The 6,563-nt window shown below is 41.8% G+C and overlaps 1 pseudogene; it reads left to right on the top strand.

The window, feature by feature from the left end:
• Positions 1–3,528: 3,528 nt before the first annotated feature.
• On the top strand, positions 3,529–3,875 carry LOC104993420 (annotated as a pseudogene).
• The last annotated feature ends 2,688 nt before the right edge of the window (positions 3,876–6,563 follow it).

Genomic DNA, 6,563 nt, shown 5'->3' with positions numbered 1-6,563 from the left:
ATCCAACCATCTCATCCTCTGTTGTCCCCTTCTCCTCCTGCCCTCAATCTTTCCCAGCATCAGGGTATTTTCAAATGAGTCAGCTCTTCGCATCAGGTGGCCAAAGTATTGGAGTTTCAGCTTCAACATCAGTCCTTCCAATGAACATCCAGGACTGATCTCATTTAGGATGGACTGGTTAGATCTACAATATGTTATTTATCAATAAGGGTCATTTTTTTTTAATAACAGAATTCCTGGTTTACTATCATTTCTAAAGAAATGTAATCAAGTTCTCTCGTATGTCAAAGACTTTGTCAAGGCTTACAGGCTAAACCAGTCCATCCTGGGCATGCACACTACCTATTCTTACCATGGTACCTTTGGGCAATGAGGCAAGGTGATGCTAGTGGTGCCGTGAGAAACTATTAGAGCCAGGTTACAAGGCCTGGTTGGCTAATGGTAGATTTTGTAATCATCTTGGGAATCATGATGGATTTTTAGGGTAACAATAGCTTTCTGGATCATAAAGGGTTAGACCCAGATACACCATTCTGGGTTTCATGCAACTGGATGGAGTCTCAGAGAGTGGAGAATCCATGTTCCTTGAACATCTCACACTCTGACCTTTTGGTACAATTTGCTAAGTACACATCCTTCACACTTATCATAGCAAACTGTTCCATCTTTAAGATTTATATGATAAGCGAATTCAGTTTTCCCATATCCATAACCAGTTCTACAGTATATGCCCCTCCCATTTATATATCATGTAAAACTCAAACTCATCTACCTGGAAGATAGTCTTATCACATCATAGTTGACTATTCAGTAACTGATTTCCAAAGATACTGTCTTATTATTATTAAATTATAAATCTTTCAGTACTTATTAGAAGTTTTTTGTGCTTCTCTGACTTTGATGCTAATGATATGGAATACATGCAATAGTTATTGTTGGTGATGCAATTTTTGAAGCAGAATTTCCTACTATAGCTCCTTTGGGTTTCTGGATAAATAAATTGCAGAGTGTCCTGAGAGCACACAGCAGTCTGTTACCATTAGGAACTACCTGCCTATAGAATCAGTATTTTCATAATGTAGTTTATATTTTGGAGTTCTACAGAAAATTATATTTGTAAAAGGAATCAGTTACTGGGGGGAAAATGTTTGGCAACTGCTATTCTGAAGATACAACGACTGTCATTATTTGCAAGTCATCCTGATAAGTAGAGCCAAAACATTCAACGTGCAATCCACACTGTATTTTGTCCAAGCTGTGAGTAGTCATCATCACCAGTTTAGAGATGAGGAAGTTGGCTGAGAGGGATTAAGTAATTTATTAAAGTAATAGATACCAACCCAGGTCTTTCAGTTGCCAAAATATTTGCTCTTTCTGCCTCCCACTCTTTTCAAAGGTCCCTAGATGGACAGATATATTTTCTTCAGCTTGAGTATGTCATTAGCTCTGGAAATTCTCTCTCAAAAACATCACAGTCCACCCTTTTCAGAGAAAGACCTGTGTCCTGGTATCTTTGAAATTCCAGCCTGTGTACAAGAAATGGAGAGACTCCCTGTGTGGTGGCCCTGCAACTCCCGCCATGTGGACTTCGACAAGAAGCTCTCAGTTAGTGCTCTGCACCTGGCCCTTGGTGGTTATCACTTTCAAAGAGCTACAGGCACCATGACTTACGAAACCAGCTCTGCTACCGTTTCCTTTCCTGTCTGATTCCCATCCACTCCACATGGTCATGGATGGGGTAGTTTCTCTTTTGTAGCATCACTGCAGCCTGACTTTTCTTTCACCTCTCCATATTCCACATTCCACCAAGTAGCAGTTTAATTCTAAGACCACCGGTCAGAACTTTAAAACAGATTTTCAAAGAACATCTGACTGCTAGAACTTCAAATAGCTCAAGTATAACCATTTTTTTCAATAAACCTAAATTCTATTTTAAATTGTATTTTGAATAAAATAATAGTTTATACTCACTTGTGTCGGTCCCTTTTTACTTCTGAATCTCCAAGTCATTCTTAAAACCTTCAGACTTTAAGTCTTCTCATGTTATCACAGTCCATTTTTAATTACTGGTATCAAAAGGAAGGGATTATCACAGGGGAAAAGGCTTCTATGCTATTTTACCAGCTTAATTTCTAGACAAAAGCTTTGAAATGGTCAACACAAAGAAAAAATGTGAGTTCAAATAAGCCACAAACCAGGAAGACAGTCCAAGAATTAGCAATGAAGGTCAAATTCAAGCACAATAAACCCACAGAGAATACTGATGTGTTTTGTTGTAGTGACATTTCATAGTTAATTGGTAGTTTGTTAAAGATTACATCTCTGAGATCAAAAGGGACAGTGCTGAAAAACACTCAGAAGGAGAAAGCAAGAAGGCTCTACAAACAGTAGGTGTTTGGAAACTAGAAATGGTACCAAGTGACTAATAAGGAAGGAAGAGAAGCAGCTTATCACTTCTCAGAGAACTTTGTGACTTTCAAACCAGAGTGTTGTGGGCAGAATCTGATCAGAGGCCTCTAGGATACATTTTCATCCTCATGAGGTTAGGGATCAGGAAGAGGAGACGGTAAGGAGGACCAGTAGCTATAAAGCTGTGAGTTAGAAAGGGCTTTCAGTGTTATTTACTTCCCACATCCTGCTCCAGAATCCCTCGAATTCTCACTTTCTCCATCAGCTTCTGTTTCCACCCAGATGTTACATGTGCCAGACCCCTTTCTACAGCAATGGCCCTTACAGGTCTTGAGTTAATTTAAAATAATACAAGGAAAGATCTGGTTTTCCTGATGGCTCAGCGGTAAAGAATCCACCTGAGATGCAGGAAATGCAGAAGACAAGGGTTTGATCCCTGGGTCAGGAAGATCCCCTGGAGAAGGAAATGGCAAACCACTATAGTATTCTTGCCTGGACAATCCCACGGACAGAGAGAGCCTGGTGGACTATAATCCGTTGGGTTGCAAAGGGTCAGACACAACTGAGCGTGCACACACACACACACACACACACACATATTTCATTGATTTCATGTTGCTGTTAATGGAAATAAGGCATGACATTCCAAAAGAGAAACAAAAACCAAAAATACTCACAGCCTCAGTTGAATCCAGAGACTACATGGTCTCAGGTATGACCTGGCCCCACAACAGAAGAATTTGAGCTTATTGTCAAAATCCACTATACACAATCACCTAAGTGACTTTACTAAAGCACAATCTGACAGTGTCACTTCTCTGCCTTCACAAACTTCAGCGAACCCCCATTGCCCACAGAACGAAATCTAAATGACAGAGCCCTGCCTCTCTTTCTAGCCACATCTCCTATCACCCCCCACCTCAGATTTCACGCCCCAGCCATACTTTTGAACACACAATATTCTCCTTAAGGATTCTATATCGAGTGGTCCCTCTGCTTGAAACTGTCTTTCTTCCTTCCATCTTTGCCTGGAAAGGTCCTGGAAAATTTCTACTTACCCTGCAGATCTCCAATATCACTTCCTTCGAGAAGTCCCTCTGGGCCGGAATGGGTGTCAGCATGGCGGCGGCCTTGGCTCGGCTCGGACTCTGCTCGGTCAAGCAGGTTCGGGTTCAGTTCTGTTCCTTCAAAAAGAACTTGGAATCGACGAAGACCTTCCACCAGGCAGTGAGCAGCGAGAAAGTTCGCTGTACGAACCTCAACTGCTCAGTGATTGTAGAAATGAGGCACAACGGCTCCGAGCCTTGCGTGGACGTGCTGTTCGGAGACGGGCATTGTTGATTATGCGCAGCGCGCACCTCACCGCCCACACCGCCCAGAAAATGCTCACGGCCTTCGCCTCCCACATCCAGGCCAAGGGCGCGGCAGGAAGCCGGGACAAGCCGAGCGCCAGTACCAGGCGCTGACAGCACAGAAGAAACCAACAGATTTTAACCTAAGACTGCTATGGACACTTATTTAAGAAGAACTCAATTACTCAAATCACTATCTGGAGGGCCGGGGAACGCCAAAAAATGGAAAGAGGCCTGTGACTGCTAACATAACCAGTGTTTCTGGGATGAGGAAAGATAGGAGGGGTGTGGACAAATTTGAATTTATTTCAGTTTCTTACCATCACTTACTGGTTAACCCTTTTGAATTTGGCTTCTCCCTCCACTACTCAAGGTACCTCTTACTCTTATTATAAACGCTGTTTTCTCAGTCCTCATCTTTACACTTCCGTAGCATGTGCCACTCTTCATTCATTCCTTGTGGAACTTTTCTTCCTCTGGGGTCCTTTTTCTTCTCTTAACCATAAACATGTACTACTCTCCTTTGTCTTATTTTTGGGACATCTTGTCTTCTGTCATGACTTGAACTATCCTCTTGGGTTACACCCTACATTTCTGTTTGGCTCTAATCTTAAATTCCGTGCTATATAGTCAGGGTACCTACTACCGAATTTCTCCAAATTATAGCAACACTCTTTGTCCAAAATAAAACTGATAATCTTGCATTCTGTCTATAACGACCCTTGAACAATGACAGGTTTGAATTGCAGGGGTCCTCTTACATGCCTGTTTTTGAAATAAATACTACATTACTACATGCAAAAAAAGAAGTCCCTCTGGGTTTTCCATTCCCTATCCCACCACTGGGCTTAGATAAATCAGCCTTCCTGTTTACACCCACAAAGATCCACTTCCTTGGTTAAGTGCCTTACTTCCTATGTTGCAATTGCCTATTTCTTTATCAGTCTTTTTGACTGAACTATACACTCCTTAAAGACTGAGAATTCATTTTCTTCACTATTGTATCCCAAAACCTAACAGAGTACCTGACACATGGTAGTATCTCAGCAACCCACCTTTTGGGTTTTGGGTGAATGAACACGCTGGCCATCTATATAAGGTCAACCCCTATTCCCTCCCTCCCTCTCTTATCTGTGACCCAAATTAAAGCCCAGTACTTCTGGTTGTCCTTCCTGGTCCTGGAGCATTTTTAAAATTACAGCAACGTCCTTCCCATCCTAGACACCTCCACTTCCGGTCATTTGTTCTCCCTGGCTCTAGTAAAACTAGTGTTACTTAAATTTGACCAGTCTTCTCCCGCTACATCCGAAATCCTCTGAGCCAGGTGTAGCAACTTCTTTTCACAACATTAAGACAGGCTACCAGGCCACAAAACAGATGACAATCCCTTTACACACTTCAGGGAGCAGCACCAAGGAAACAGCACTTGAGAAAGCCATTGACAGCCTGAATATTCACGGCATTCCTATAGACGCAGCACTTCTCTCCCTCTAGGAGTGAAGGCCCCAAAAGCACATCAGAGAATGTTCTGAACCTCCATAGGTGTAAACAAGCTCCACCTTTGCAACACAATCTAGATAAAACCAAATATAAAAGTCTGCACGATGGATGAAGCCAACGCCTCCTCCATGATTTCCCTTCTGGGAACTATGTGAAGTTCCTTATTGTCTCCACAACCATAAAGGATGAACTTGAAACTCAGATCCTTGCCTTGCCATCAGAAACATTCAAGTTTGGATCAGTCTTTCTAAGACCAGATCTTTGTGAACTATTAGAGATTTGTCACATATACAGAAGTATAACAGGGTTATTTCTGTCCATACAGGTACCTGGACTCTTTCACATTTCTCCTATTAAATCTCCCAGGATGGCAAAACTTTATCCACAAAGGGTCAAAGATATGTAACTCCCATCACATGGACCTAATTCCAGGAACTGGAAACATGGTTGTAAGGATGAAACTGACTTTGGGGGTTCCCCTTGGAAAGGGTCTTCCAGACTTACTAAAGGGCCATTGAGAGAAAGTTTCATCCCACCTCAGGGAAACCCAAGGACGTACTTGCAGTCAAGGGCTAGTCATGACTTCTTAGCTATATCCAAAAAGAATTTTTGTACTGTACCTGGATCTCCAGAAGCAATCTGTGACTGTCTGAGAGCTGGTAGGTACCATCTCTGAACTGCCTCCACTGTGGATCATCAGAGGACTATCAGATTTAGTAAATAAAAATATAGGACAGTTAAATTTGAACTTTAGAAAAAATCATTATTTTTAGTATAAGTACATCCTACGTACTATTTGGGGCATGTTGTTGTTTTTGTTGCTGTTGTTTAGTCACTAAGTTGTGTCTGGCTTTTTGAGACCCCCTGGACTGTAGCCTGCCAGCCTCCTCTGTCCATGGGATTTCCCAGGCAAGAATGCTGGAGAGTGTTACCATGCTACCTGCCCCAGGGGACCTTCCCAACCCAGGGACCAAACCTGCATCTCCTGCATTTTTCTTTACCACTGAGCCACCAGGGAACTTACCTTAAAAACATACTCATTGTTTTCCTGACATTCATATTTAACTAAACAGCCTATATTTTATCTGTCAACCCTACTCATCAGTAATGATGGAGGCTCATAAAGATCTGAGAGATGCCTCAGAGCATCCTTGACTATAATTAGACATCCTAAACAGTAAACATGAACTTTGCATGCCAATTTACTGGCTATGATGAAGTATATCTCAATTTTAGAGTTTTTTCCTACTTACCACTGTCACTATCTTCTTTATTTTAAAGAGATGTTTATTTTTTTCCCAA

Source organism: Bison bison, unplaced genomic scaffold (genome assembly GCF_000754665.1).
Source record: "Bison bison bison isolate TAMUID 2011002044 unplaced genomic scaffold, Bison_UMD1.0 scf7180017864238, whole genome shotgun sequence".
NCBI classification, from domain to species: Eukaryota; Metazoa; Chordata; class Mammalia; order Artiodactyla; family Bovidae; genus Bison; species Bison bison.
The sequence above is the reverse complement of the archived record's forward strand: the minus strand, read 5'-3'. Positions and strand labels throughout refer to the sequence as shown.